The sequence below is a fragment of the Giraffa tippelskirchi genome, chromosome 1, assembly GCF_054371585.1.
Source record: "Giraffa tippelskirchi isolate mGirTip1 chromosome 1, T2T-mGirTip1v1.2.pri, whole genome shotgun sequence".
Lineage (NCBI taxonomy): Eukaryota > Metazoa > Chordata > Mammalia > Artiodactyla > Giraffidae > Giraffa > Giraffa tippelskirchi.
Genome location: NC_137275.1, coordinates 119,055,012 through 119,070,422, shown reverse-complemented (window position 1 = coordinate 119,070,422; position 15,411 = coordinate 119,055,012). Strand labels below are relative to the sequence as shown.

General features: G+C 39.3%; 1 protein-coding gene and 1 long non-coding RNA gene across 9 annotated transcripts in view; one reads left to right on the top strand and one right to left on the bottom strand.

Annotated features, from left to right (window-relative positions):
• Positions 1–1,061: 1,061 nt before the first annotated feature.
• LOC145507227 (uncharacterized) lies at positions 1,062–7,808 on the bottom strand. The gene is made up of 2 exons (XR_014054709.1): positions 7,740–7,808; positions 1,062–2,882 (listed from the first exon to the last, which is right to left on the bottom strand). It is a non-coding gene; the product is annotated as an uncharacterized LOC145507227 (long non-coding RNA).
• Positions 7,809–8,031: 223 nt separating this feature from the next.
• USP53 (ubiquitin specific peptidase 53) overlaps positions 8,032–15,411 on the top strand; it is a 57,586-nt gene continuing 50,206 nt past the window's right edge. For all 8 annotated transcript variants that reach the window (XM_081493195.1, XM_081493183.1, XM_081493213.1 and 5 more), the window contains exon 1: positions 8,032–8,275. The gene's annotated coding sequence lies outside the window, so the exon portion shown is untranslated. The remainder of the gene's footprint in view (positions 8,276–15,411) is intronic.

Sequence of the window (15,411 nt, the reverse complement as noted above, 5' to 3'; positions counted from 1 at the left end):
CAACATTCAAGAAACTAAGATCATGGCATCTGGTCCCATCACTTCATGGCAAATAGATGGGGAAGCAATGGAAACAGTGACAGACTTTATTTTCTTGGGCTCCAAAATCACTGCAGATGGTGACTGCAGCCATGAAATTAAAAGACGCTTGATTCTTGGAAGAAAAGCTATGACCAATCTAGACGGCATATTAAAAAGCAGAGACATTACTTTGCCAGCAAAGGTCCATCTAGTCAAAGCTATGGCTTTTCCAGTAGTCATGTATGGATGTGAGAGTTGGACTATAAAGAAAGCTGAGCGCCAGAAAACTGATGCTTTTGAACTGTGGTGTTGCGGAAGACTCTTAAGAGTCCTTCGGCCTGCGAGGAGATCAGACCATCAATTCTCAAGGAAATCAGTCCTAAATATTTCCTGGAAGGACTGATGCTGAAGCTGAAACTCCAATACTCTGGCCACCTGATGCAAAGAACTGACTCACTGGAAAAGACCCTGATGCCAGGAAAGACTGAAGGCAGGAGGAGAAGAGGATGACAGAGGATGAGATGGTTGGATGGCATCACCGACTTGAAGGACATGAGATTGAGCAAGCTCCAGGAAATGGTGATGGGCAGGGAAGCCTGGCGTGCTGCAGTCCATGGGGTCGCAAAAGTCAGACACGACTGAGCAACTGAACTGAACTGATAATCATGTTAATTGCAGAAATTTGATGTTATTTTGGGGGTTCCCATATTTTTTTCAGAAGTTGACAACAAACCTCCATCCTGAAGTCAGTTTCATGGATTATGAAGCCTGTTACTGCATTTTCCAGGGACATGTGGATGAGTCTGTTGTCAGTGAACACAGATAAGAGCCTTCTTAGATGAGGGCCAACGTAGAGGAAAAAGCATTTTAGATGATGAAAGAAAAATGTTTTCCTGTTACTGATAACTTAAATATCATATTCAGTTATAATTTCAGATCAAAGTCATACAAACTTAAGCCACAGGCTCATGCATATTTCTATTCTTTTGTTCTTACTCTTTACATTATACTCATATTCTACTTTCCTATAGTTCTGATTCTTTTTCTTATTTATGTTTGACCATTGTTTTACATTATGTTAGAATTTATTTTATTTTTTAGAATTTACTTTAAATTTTTGTGGGATGAGGTGAAGCAGAATGAATGAATGAATGAATGAATGAGCAGATTAGTTTAATATTTTACTAGGCCTTCAAAAATTTTCTGAGAGAACTTTTAGCTTGAAAACATGTTTTCAAAGTTCAGTTCAGTTCAGTTCAGTTCAGTCGCTCAGTTGTGTCCGACTCTTTGCGACCCCATGAATTGCAGCAAAGTTCAAAGTTCAGTAGTGTCTTATGGAAAAGAGAACATAGATCTCTGTTGCTATAAAGGACAGAAATAAGATCTGTGTATAGAAATTACTAGAAGGTGAATTTCAACTCACTGTGATGAGAATTTCCTAGTGGTTAAAGAAGTCTTATAAAGAAGAGGATGTCTCACAAAACATCAAGTTTTCTACCACTGTTACCATATTTGAACAGAGGTTGGACAACTCCAGGCAGAGAGAATCCTTTAGTAAGTAGGAGGCTGGACCAGGAGGAATCTAAAGCCTTGTGTATCTTTGAGACTGTAATAAAATACATATTATAGCAAGAAAAACAATATACAGGTTCTTATAGCAACACATTATCATTGATGACAGCAGGATTGGTAACTGTAATAACAACACTAACGGCCATAATAACACAGTGTAAGTCTTTACAGTTGCTTTTATCTGGGGCATCATCAAAAGACATCATATATAAGTATTATTTCTCATCCCAATTTTACAGATAAGAAAATTAGGATGTTTCAAAGTGAAATAACAAAGGTAATGAAATTGCTTAAGCTGACAATAAGTCAGCAAAATTAAGGAGGTTACTGGTTAAACCACTAAATGTGGTTAACTAGCTAATGTTGACTCTATTATAGCAGAGGCTTAGAAAGATTGGAATGTAAGGCCAGTAAAGTTTTGCTTAAGGAAGAGCTGGCTAAGATGCTATGGATACTGAATTTGATCTTCTGATGTTTAACAAAAGTTCATGCTGCAGAGCTTTAAGGAGTTTAGTGAACACTCAGTTCCTGAGTTACCTATTTTATAAGAGGCTAGAAAACCCTTAGGAACTTTTCTCTTTCCCCTCTCCTCCAAAGCTCCCTTATTCTTTCAGACCAGATACTGTAAATGACAAGGCACATTGCCACAAGCACCTCTGAGCTTACAGTTTTATAGCTTTGTACACAGAGGGAAAAAAAAGGATCTTTCCTGTAAGCTCTATTAATAATTTGAAAATCCTGAGAAAGAATACTGATTAGCGCAAATCATCCATACACTAATCACCACAGCCAGAAAATGATGAAATGCTCAACATGGAGTTATGCCCATCCTGGGGTTAAGTGGTATGGATCTATTATTACTGATAAAAGCAGGAAAGGACAAAGCAATATATGTCCACAATACGTATTTTCTTAATTGAAAAAAATTAAAATGTATATTAACCAGGTACTTCTAAATACATTTTTGAAACAGCTTTTTAAAAACATGCACATATTAAAAAATTAGGTCTTCTACACTTCTTAGTTTGATCAAGCAATTTTATATCATTTTTGGTATTATTCATCCTTGTTTCTTTTTTTCCTTCCTGATTGATTCTCTTTACTTCACAGACATTAGTTAAATTGGCCATAGTATGATTCTACTTTTGGTTATGATTGTGAGAAGCTACTTAGGAAGGAAGCGTATTTGTGGAGCACATCTGAATACTGACCTCAGACCAGCAGACTTCCAGAAGACACTCAGTGATGACAACTTCCTTCCAGGTGTCTTCACTCTGTTCTCTCAGTAACTGCATATTTTAATTTTACAGAAAAAAAAGAAGAAGTAAAAGCCTTATTGTTAAGTTTTCATTCCGTGACATATTGTAGATCCAGATTCAGGTGTCAAATAACTCTTTATTGATGCCTACTCTGTGCCACTGTATTAGCCTTTACAGAAAGAATAATGATGGAGAGAGGCTTTTCATGGGATCTGCTTTCTAGATAGTGAAAAAGACAATAAACAAATAAACTAAATCATCACAGGTTGTGAAAAGTGGTAGGAGATGAATAAACAGAACACTGTGATAGAGGTAGGCAGGAAGTTCTAAGTCAAAGATGACTTCTAGGAAGACAAAGTTAAAACTAGAGTACAGAGGATGAAAAGGAGTCAGCTACTTGGGAGACTCAGGGAAAGGCATTGTAGGTCAGGGTTTCTCAACTTTGGCACTAATGACATTTTGAACCATATAATTCTTTGTTGTGGGGGACTGTCTTGTCTGTTGTGGGGTGTTTAGCAGCAGAATTGGCCTCACCCCAACTGGACACCAGTAGCAGCACTCCCTTCCTACCCTGTGACAATCAGCAATGTATTGGCCTTTGCCAAATGTCCCTTGAGAGACAATACCACCCCCCACTAAGAACTAGGGTTCTAGGTATAGGGAATAACGAATGCAAAATCCTTGATAGCATGAGATACTGTTAGGGAGGGAAGAATAGCTCCTTCAGGTGTCTATTTGGATTTTATTTTATGTAGGTAGTAAGTCTTTGAATAATTTTAAGTGGGGGGGGTAACATGTCAACATTTAAAATAGGCTACTTTGGCTACTGTGTGGGAAATAATTTAAAACCATGAGGATAAAACCTGGTCTTAGGGCCAGGCACTACAGAACACCATCATCTAGAAAGTGTAAGAGAAAAGCAGGTTGAAAAGGAACTACCAAATAGGTTGGAGGAAAGCCATGTAAGAGGATGGTCTTACAAAAACTGGGATGTGAGTCAAAGAGGAAGTGGTTGATTATGACTAGATTTTTCTGGTTGGCCTCATCACTGAAGGTTTCTCTGGAACTGCACTGGTTTAGCTCATCTTATTGCCTCACTACAATTTCCCCTACAAATCCGTATATAATTCCAAACTAAACATCCTGTTCAAGAACTTACAAAGGCTTCCTATTATAGCCCTGCATTGGCTTTGTTAATTCCTGTTTCTAAAACTTTGCTCTTAAATAGTCATATCTCCTCTGCAGTGCCTTCAAATATGCCTACCCATGAACCTTCCAAGTTGAAGCTCATATCTGATCTCCCATAGAAGCTTTCCCCAACAATTCTGGTCCAAACAGATGTCTCTATTCTCTAAAAAATTAACAGAACTTCTAGTTTTTCAGCCCATCCACTGAACACATTTGTTACATATCTATGTCAGGCACTGTGCTATGCCCTGGAAATACACAGTGAAAAAATATAGTCCCTGTTCTCTAGAAGTTTACTAAGAAGATAACACTTGTCAACATTTCCTTCATTCAATTAGGAAAAAAGGAGTTAGTCTCACATTCAATCACAAGATAGCCATTTAGCTACAACTTCTTTATACTGTATTTCACTTTATCCTACCCAGCTCATTCATGGTTTGCTATGTCTTTAACTGTTGTTTACCTCCTGGAACTACCGGATGAGAGCTTCTCAGGATAGAATACTGCTACTTCTACCAGTTATTAGTGAATAGGGTGAATAGAACCACAAGATGGTACATTTCCCGAAGTCTGGATTATAATCACTCCAGAATAATAAAGAGGAATGTAAGTGTGGTGGTGCTGATGATATAAACTTTGGCTCGGCCTCATTCAAAAAACATAAGTTGGTCTTTGGCATTCCAAAACTTTCCTTTCATGATCTCAAGTCAGTGAGAAGTGCAGAGATTTTTCCTCATTAATTTGGGTCTGCTCAATAAAATAACTATTGAATTAAACATATACACATATACTTCAAGAACAGTAATTCTCAGAGGCAGTACATTTAAAACTTACGTTGTGACATTTCTAACCACAAAGTTTTTTGGGAGCAACTCCTTGGAAGGAAAGTTATGACCAACCTAGACAGCATATTAAAAAGCAGAGACATTACTTTGCCAACAAGGGTCAGTCTAGTCAAGGCTATGGTTTTTCCAGTAGTCATGTATGGATGTGAGAGTTGGACTGTGAAGAAAGCTGAGCACCGAAGAATTGATGCTTTTGAACTGAGGTGTTGGAGAAGACTCTTGAGAGTCCCTTGCACTGCAAGGAGATCCAACCAGTCCATGCTAAAGGAGATCAGTCCTGAGTGTTCACTGGAAGGACTGAGTTGAAGCTGAAACTCCAATACTTTGGCCACCTCATGTGAAGAGTTGACTCATTGGAAAAGACCCTGATGCTGGGAAGGATTGGGGGCAGGAGGGGAGGGGATGACAGAGGATGAGATGGTTGGATGGCATCACTGACTCGATGGACATGACTTTGGGTAAGCTCCGGGGGTTGGTGATGGACAGGGAGGCCTAGCGTGCTGCAATTCATCGGGTTGCAAAGTCAGACACGACTGAGCAACTGAACTGAACTGAACCTATCCTAAAATACAGAATACACTGTCGATTTTCCTTTTTTTCATCTGTTTGCTTCAGACTGCCCATTTGGCTCTAACTTGTGACCTAGTATAAGTATACTATGTAAAACTCAGTGCTTAAATACGCCAAGAAGTACCATAAAGTTTGAAGTTACATGATTAAAAAAACTGTACAGTCACGGTTTTCTCAAATTCTTGAGTATGGTAAACTGAAGGGCATTCTTCTATAATCTTGAAAGGAGGCAGGGAGATAGTATGAGTCTTTATAATCCAGAGTTCAAATTATTTTTCAAGAGTGCTCTGTCAGTTACATTTGCAAAGAAATAACTATAGTACAGCTAATTGTTATAAATAAATCCAAAAAGGGTGAAGGAAGGGCAAATCTGTCTCAGAAAGCTATGAAAGTTTCCATGGATGAAATAAGTATTCAACTGAGACCTAAAAGATCTTGAGAGAACCTTGCAGAAACACAAATGAGTAAGGAATTCTATATAGGTAGTGTGGAGTAAATGGGCAAGGGTAGTAGATGAGACTAAGTCTGGGGCCAGGTCATGAAGGATATGGGGAGCTCCTGAAAAAACCTTGGTAATATTGTAATCATATTTTCATGTTAGAAAAATTATTAACAGACATGGATGTTAGACTGGAGTGGGAAATAACTAGAGCCTATTGCAGTGGTCCAAGGGAGATGAGTTAGGAGAGATGATGATTAGTTGATAGATTAAGACAGTGAGAATGGAGATTAAAAGGGGTGTGGGGGTTGAGAGATTCCTAAGGAGATGAATTAATCAAATTTGATATTAGGACAGAGGAAATGAAGGAAATGTAATATAGTGGTACACATGGATTCTTGATTTGGGCACCTGGATGCGATTATCTAAAATATGGAATGAAAGCAGTCTAGGTTCCAGATGGGTGGGAAGAGATATGGCACTAGGAGTAGGGAACAGAAAAGATGTCCAAGTCAATTTGGGACATAAGTACCTATATGACTGCCTGCAATGCAGGAGGCGTAAGAAATAAGAGACGAGGGTTCGATTCCTGGGTTGGGAAGATCCCCTGGAGAAGGGAATGACAATCCACTCCAGTATTCTTGCCTGGAGAATCCCATGGACAGAGGGGCCTGGTGTGCTATAGTTCAAAGTGTTGCAAAGAGTTGGACACTACTGAAGTGACTCAGCACATGATACCCAAAGATGCTGTTGCTTAAAAGGGTCTAAGCTGAAGATATCCATTTGGGAGTCCTTGGTGCCCAGGATACCTAGTAGCTAAGTCCATCGTGGGGAAAAGACTGTTAAAGGGGGGAAAAGACTGTTAAAGGAGACAAAAGAAGTAACAACACAAGAAAATGGCGAGTTTGGGAACACAGAGGGCACAGTTAAGAGTAAAAATACTTAAAGTGCCTCAGAGAGGTAGTCGCAAAACCAGGAGAAAGTAGCACTAGGGAAAGCAAGGGGAGAATTAATGGTGCTATTTTTTAAATATAGTTCTTTTTCTCCTCCAGGTTTTAAATTTCCTGAAGGCAAAGAACCGTATCTTAAATTTCACTGTATTTTCTTCAGTGCCCAATTCAGTGAAGGGAACAATAAATGCTCAACAAATTCTCCTTGATTCAGTCACAGGTACGACTCGCCTATACCAATCTAAAATGTTTCCTCCTTCTGTTTCTTCAAATAAACATTTAGAGTCATCTACCTGTTTAAGAGTTTAGTTAAATCAATTTTTAGAATCTGTATGTTGAACCTGCAACAGCTTTGAAATGAGTTCCAAAACCTTACTATTTATTGAGAGGGATCTTTTATACTAAAGATGACAGTGGGTTTTCGTTTTACTACTATTCCTAAGAAACAAGTTATTACAAAACGAAGTTTCGCCCATTTCCCAAACATTAGCTTGCAACTTAAAACCTGTTGAAAGCACAGTAAGGAGGCAGCCACATTTTTCCCACAATTAACCATTAACCGGGTCAACATGTTTATTAAGCCTTTCATTTTATTAAATAGTCACGAAACAACCAATTGGGGAACATACATTCAAGCCAATGGTAATCAGTTAACCGCAAACAGATTGCAAGGATTCACAGAAAGCTAAAGAGAACTGTGAATTCGCCTAGGGTTTCCAGGCCAAGCGATACAGGTCGTTTTCTGTGAGGTAACAACAACTAACTTAAAGCCCAGTCTCTGGTGGATTTGTGTTACTGAGCTTAGAAAATAATAAATAAATGACCAAGAGTATCGGAATAACCACCTCCACCTGAAGAACTATTCCTTTCTTCCCTCGACACCACAAAAACCAACCTGCAGCCTCCTTTCTCGAACAGTTAACCCCAGCGCTCCGCTCCCGCCTTAAGAAAAATGTTCAAGTCCCTGCTCTCGCGGGATCTCGCGGCTCAGAGAAAGTCAGCTGGATCGCCAGCCCTATTGAACCCGCGCGGGAACACAGAGCCGCAGGTCCGGAAAGCTGGGAAATCGAGTGTGGGGGCGGAGCCAGCTCCTGGAGCCTGAAGGCGGGGTCAGCATCGAGGAGGCGGGGCGGGGACTTGGGCGGGGCTCCCAGGACCTGTTGATCGCAGGTGTCACTGGCCTGACTGGCTTTTGGGTGTCGAGGCGTGTGCGCATGCTCCGTGCGCTGGGTCGAGCTCTGGGCGGCGGAGACCAGTCGCCTCTGCTCCATTTCCCGGGGAGCCTCGGTTTCGGTGGCAGCTGTTGGTGTGTCAGCCTGGTGTCAGCTTGACGCGGAGCTGGGCCAGCGGAAGATTGCCCTGAGGAGGTAGAAGGCCCGTATTGCTCTACCTGGACCGCACACCCCTCTCGCTAAAAGGGCAGAGCTCAAGGTAAGTCTCCGAAAATTAGTCACTGGCTGGAGATCCAAAGACCTGCGACCTCCGCGGGCCTGACTGGAAGACCCTCACTGCAGTCCCAGACTCGGTGTCTCTCCTCGCTGCCCCACGACCTCCTCCCCCACCCGCTTCGGGCAGACTCCGGAGGTCACGCCGCCCTCCAGCCGCCCTCCCGCCGCGTCCGGGATCTGGCGGAGATGCCTTTGGCCAGGCTGGAGGCGAGCGCGGAGGGAGGAGGTCCTGTACTTACTGGGTTGTGGTTGTTAGTTGCTGCTGTGTTTGAGGGCTGGCCAGAGGCAGAACCTGCGATCCTGCTGGGTCGCTTAGTGCTTTGGAATTATGGATATTACGCCTACCTGGCGCCTGCCCCTCGCTTTCCAAGCCACTGCGTCTCGAGCAGCAGCTTTTTAAAGGGATCTTGTTGCTCTGTTTGGAGAAGAGATGATTCGTGAGACTCTTCGGACTGGTGATTTCTGAGTGGTAGTAGTAATAATTTAGTGACTTAGTAGTAGTAATTTATGAAGTTAGTGTTTAGCTTCTAAATGGCGATTTAGGGGACTTTTCTGGTCTAGTGTGTGCCCAGTCGTGTCCGACTCTTTGCGACCCCATGGATTGTAGCCCGCCAGGCTCCTCTGTCCATAAGATTTTCCAGGCGAGAATACTGGAGTGGGTTGCCATTTCTTTCTCCAACGGGACGTTTACCAAACAACTTTTAAATATCTTTGGAGAACAGGAAGTCCTTGCACAGGTGTAGTAGAGAGGGTTTCTAAAGCCTGCAATTTGAGCGTGCTCTGAGGTTTTGTTACTCCACTACAAGGTTTTCTCCATCAGTGCGAAGCCTCATTAATGCTTGCAAATGTACTGCAAGGCTTTATTTGTTAGATAAGAGTTTGCCAAATGTTTCCTTATCTGGAAGAAAATATTTTGTTGCAGTGAGTTTTCAAGGCTATTTCTGAGGGATGTTTAAATTTAGGAGGTTCTTTGTGATTAGGGTCTGATTCACTTTAGTAATGTTCTTTAAAGAAAAGCGTTCGTAATTCTCAGTATTTAAAAGAAGGAGAAATTCCTAACAAAATTTGGATTGAAATGAACTTTTGGCTAAGTTAATATTAAATACTTGTTAGTTTAATGTTATATTCTTTTCAGTTCCATGATGATGGTCTAGGCAAAGAGAAATGAAAACAAATGAAACATATTGCAAAAGTAATATATGATTTATCTGCCGTTGTCATAATTTCAAATAGACAGACACACTGTAGGAAGGAGTTACTTATGCTTTGAAAAAACAAGGTTTTTGTTTTTATTTTAAATTTTATTAGTTTTTAAAATGTACTCACTATACAGTTTGTTTAGGTTCACAATTACTAGTGATAAAACATGAAAGTGATTTATTCTACTCAACTCACTAGTTACGTGTTTTTTCCTACAGTGTGAAAAATAAGCAACCAAGAACAGATCTTTCATTTTCCCTATTAACTAAAAAAATGTTTTTATAAATGTAGGTAGATTTGTATAGTTCTTGTAACTTGACACTAATAGTCATTTATTAATATTTTCTCTAGAAAATACAAAAAAGTGGTTTTTTTCAAAGAGGGCTATTTTAATGGTGGAAGGGCATAATTTTTCACCTAGTTTATTCTTTTTCTTAAAAAATCAAAAAGCTAACGATTTTAGTAAATACTGTGATTCAAGATCTTTTCCATTATTTAGTGTCAAATGTTTATTTTAAACTGTGCAGTACCACGATAATTTGGGAATAATGATTTAGAAGTTTTTTTTAGCCAGACAAAGAGTTCAAAAATGAAAATTCTGTTTTAAAGGTAATGTACACATTCAGTAGTCAGATCACAAGTTATTTTACGGCTGTAACTGTTATTTTGCATTATAGTATATGCACACAGTAGGAACAAGAAATGTTCTACTAGAGATAAAAACTTTCAAAGGTTATTTAAACTTTAAATAACTATATAATATCCTAATCTTGGCAAGTTATTTTTTTAAATACTAGGAATACTACATGTATAGAATATTTAGGCAAAAGTATTTCTTCTTTGCTTTTCCAAGTTAATCCATATCCTCTATCAGCAGTTCTTTTATTAACTGAGGACTCATGATTAAAACTGTGGTCTATGATTAGAACTGAATTTTAAGGTAACTGGCTTTCTTGGGAATCTTATACATTTTTTTCATCCTTTTTTAATTGTAATCCCATGAATTATATTTTATGTTTTTACAAACATTATCCTAAGGGGTCCATAGGCTGCCATCAAAGGTGTTCCATGACAAACCCCAACGTGCTACAAGCCATTGCATATGGTTGAAGAACTTTTATTTTACATGAGTCACTTCAGAAAAGTTGCTAGTTATTGTTTATGGCTGCATGGTTGTTGTGTTATTTATGAATTAAAATTGTCATTAAGGAAGTTTTGAATTTTTCTGAAAAGTTGTACATAGGTTGAATTCTTCTAAATTAAATCTCTGTTGCTTACATTATTTCAGAATTGCTGTCACTTTATTTCTGATGCATTGCCTTCTAACATTGTAACTCATTTCTCTTTCTCTAGCTCAGTTCCTAAATGAATGTTTAAAATAATACTGTGGTGAATCCACTTGTAAAGTGAAGCATTCCCAAACCTTTTTTTGTAATTAGAAGTTTTCATATTTTAAGTTTTCTTAAAGTAGGATAGCTCTATAAATGAAACTGCTTATTTTCTACTAAGAATGACTTATTAATAGATTTTTAAATTTGGAAGTTAATAATTCATTGTACAGTTTATCCGATGCCACTAATCTGGATTAAGTCTTTAGTCAAGATTGATATGTCAGTTTAAAGAAGTGGAGGAATAACAAAATGGGATGTAAAATATCAATACAGCTTTTACTTTTTCTTCAAATGTGTTTTTTATATTGTTAAAAATCATTTTATATCAAAGATTGTGTTTTTGCTGTCATTATAATTAGCTTGCATTTATACTGAGTGCCTGCCATGTTTTGGGCATTTATTAGTTATTTTAGACATGGTTTGTGATTCTTACAATAATTCTATGAACTTTTTAATATAGATTATAATTATAGATAGTGGAATTCATTTGCTTTTAATGATTGAGTAGTTGATTAATATGCTGTGTTAGTGGAAGTTTTTCAGAGGTAGAATAATTGGAAATCATGAGGTCAGTATCAGAACATGAATTCCATCGTTGTCAAGAACCCATCAGGGCATTCTTTGTGAACCAGGTACTTTGTGCTGTATCTTCTTCTAAACTTCTCACTCTGCATAATAAAATCTTGGCCCTCTAATGATGGCCCTCCTGTTTTTAGGTGAGCTGTCTGTTTGAACCCTAGAAGATATTTCCTCTTATTAGGTACTGCTGTATAGACCTGAAATAATCTTACCTCCTTGTCAGTATACGACTGACACTAATCTAGCTGCCAAGTGGTGGGAAATTATCCTATACCTTTAATGCCTAGGTCCTCTTTGTTGATTTCATAGGGTTTGTTGATTGAGGTTTCACTTTATTTCCTGAGCTTCATTCAGTAAGTATTTAATGACTGCCTACCATGTACTTTGTATTGTTCTAGTTGCTTGGAATTCAGTTTATATTCTAAGAGGATTGGGAGAAGAAACAATGATAAACAGTGATAAAAACAATAAGTCAATTGTATGCTATATTAGTTGGTGAAGAACGCCAAGGAGAAGAGAAAAAGCAGAGCAGGGCAAGGGGATTTGGGAATATGGAGTGGGTTGCAATTTTAAGTATAAGCCTCATATAGAAGGTGGTTTTTGAGCAAAGCAGTCATGAAGTGAGCCAGGGAGAAGTCACTTGGGTATCAAGAGGAAGTGTATTCCAGGCAGAGGAATAGAGAGTGTCAAGGCTTTAGAGCAGGAGTTTGCGTGGTTTGTTCAAGAATAACGAGGAGGCCCATAAAGTTGAAAATGGAGAATGTAAAGGGAAAGTAGTTAGGGATGAAGTTAGAGCTGAGAAGATGGGCAGGTGTTACATAATAAGAAATGTATATTTGCTCTCTGCCTGTTTCCTGGCACACAGCTCCTAAAATTCTTGGAATCTGCAAGGTGATAAATGTGTGTTGAGATGGCTGTGGTTGAGATAAATGTGTGTTGGTGACTGGGGGCTAGCCGCAGGGTGAGAACTGATTGCCATGAAACCAACCATGTGATTAGAGGATTGAACTTTTCAGCCTTCCACCCCCTCTCCTCACCATACACATATACACACACCTCCAGAGAGGGAAGAGGTGGAGGTTGAGCTACTCACCAATGGCCAGATATTTAATCAAGCATGCCTACACAATGAAGCCTCCATTAAAAAATCCTAACTGAAGCGGTTTGGAGAGCTTTTGGGTTGGTGAGCTTGTAGAGGTGTTGGGAGGATGGTGTTCTTGAGAGGGTGTGGAAGCTCCATGCCCCTTCCCACATTCTTTGCCCTGTGCAGCTTGTCCATCAGACTGTTCGTGAGTTGTATCCTTTTATAATGAACTTGAAATCCACTCAAGTAAGCTGTTTTCCAGAGCCATGCCAGCAAGTTAATTGAATCCTTGGGAGAGGGTGGAGGGAACCCCTAACTTATTGGTGGTTGATCAGAAATACAGGTGACTACTTGGGACTTGTGGCTGGTGTCTGACATGGGGAGTCAGTCTAGTGGGACTGAGCCGTTGGTTTGTGGAATCTGACACTAACTCCAGTACAGTCAAATCGAGTTAAATTTAGTGTCTTTTGAGAATTAGAGAATTGCTTGTTGTGTACAAACCTACACATCTGGGCTCAGAAGTGATGTGAGTTTAGAAAAAAGCGTTTTTACTTTTAGCAGGTAGTATAAGCTTTGCAGGCCATTGTAAAGACGTTTGGTTTTTCATCTGAATGTAATAAGGACCCATTAAAAAGTTTTGAGCAGAGAGATGGCTTTATGATTTAATTTTAGAAGTTTTTTGTCTAATCTTGGGAATAGACTGTAACAGTTAATGGTAGAAGCAAGGAGACAATTAGGACGTTGTCTGGCAATCCAGGAAAGATCTGATGATGGCGAAGTCCAGAAGAGTAGAAGTGGCTGCTGCTGCTGCTGCTGCTAAGTAGCTTCAGTCGTGTCCGACTCTGTGCGACCCCATAGACGGCAGCCTACCAGGTTCCACTGTCCCTGGGATTCTCCAGGCAAGAACACTGGAGTGAGTTGCCATTTCCTTCTCCAATACATGAAAGTGAAAAGTAAAAGTGAAGTCGCTCAGTCGTGTCCGACTCTTAGCGACCCCATGGACTGCAGCCCACCAGGCTCCTCCATCCATGGGATTCTCCAGGCAAAAGTACTGGAGTGGGTTGCCATTGCCTGTGGTAAGAATTTGGCCCCTCTGTCTGAGATATTCAAGAAAGAGGCGTCAAAGATGATACTAAGATTATTTCTTCTGAGTGACTAGAATGATGAAGTTACCATCAGCTAAGATGGGGAAGAAGATAGAGGTAAAGCAGGACTTCAGTTTGGGGCTTTGTCAAGGCAAAGGAATGTTAGGTGATACCTGCCTTGGCATACTTTTCTTCTGAAGATCATGTCTTAAAGCAGATTGCCATAAGCCATTGTCTTTCATGTTCATACTCTGTATTCTAGATACATATGCACTCTTGTTTTTCTCTAATTAGTTACAATTGGAAACTAGTGATTAGTAACAGCCAGAATAAATAAAGCACAGTTCTTTATTGGACATAAAGGAGTTGAGCAAAAAGATACAAAACATTGAAAGTCACTTAAAATTTGCTTTTTAGGAGTGGTGGTAGTATAGTTTGTCCTTATTACTTTAATTTTATTTTGTGTTTAATAAATTTTCTAGTATCGTCTTCTCCAGTTCCTCCATTTGTAGAGTGACAGCGGTTTTTATATCAAAAGGCGTCTATTCTTCTATTATCTTTCTTACTATAATCCTTCAACTTTATAAAAAGGAGCCCTATAATGAATGAGATTTTTGTTTTTTTGCTTTAACTTGCTATCTGCCTATATATGGGAAGATCCCTTGGAGGACGAGATGGCAACCCATCCCAGTCTGTATTCTTGCCTGGAGAATCCACATGGACGGAGGAGTCTGGTGGGCTGCAGTCCATAGGGTTGCAGAGTTGGACATGACTGAAGTGACTTAGCATGCACACTTACCTATGTATAGGTATATGTATCTATATGTATCTATATACTTACAGATAGCTTGCTATCTAATTATCTAAAAGAAAGTTTTAAATAGTTTTACTAGTAAGGTGAATGGTTGTAATATATCACTGAAAAGTCTTCAGTGTGTCCCTTAGTAGCTATATTGCTTATTAGTGAAAAGATGTTAAAATGAAATTTCACTTTAGAGTTTGATGGCTAGGCCAGAGTACTATTAAAATGTATTTCAGTAGCTTTATTAACAGTGGTTCTCTCCTTCTATGGGATTGTATGTACTTCTAATTTTCTGTTTGCTATATTTATGTGTATTTTAGATATCTATATAAATGACAAGTACTATTTTATAATCAAGAAAAAAAATATACTTAAAAGAACAAAGGAGTCTCTAAAGCTTTATCACTATTGTGTTAGTTTCCTGGGGCTGCTGTCACAAAGGACCACAAAACAGACAGCTTAAAGCAATAGAATTGTTCTCTCACGGTTCTGGAGGCTACAAGTCCAAAATCTAGGTGTTAGCAGGAATGGTTCCCTTCTAGCCACTTTCTAGCTTCTGGTGGTAGCTGTCAATTCTTGGTGTCCTTTTCCTTGTAGCTGTATCACTCTAACCTCTGCCTGTCATCTTCATATGATATTCTCTCTGTTGGTCTCTGTCTCTTCTTCTAATGACTTCTGCTAGTCTTTTTGATTAGGCCCCATGGCCACCCACTCCAGTACTCTTGCCTGGAAAATTTCCATGGACTGAGGAGCCTGGTAGGCTACAGTCGATGGGGTCCCAAAGAGTCGGACATGACAGCAACTTCACTTTCACTTTAATGATCTCATCATAATTTAATCTCATCTGTAAAAACCCTATTTCCAAATGAGATCATGTTCATAGGTACTAGAGGCTAGGACTTCAAAATACTTGGGGGGCAGAGCACAGTTCAACCATAACAGCTGTAATGAGTCCAGTTTCAGCTATTACTACCATTT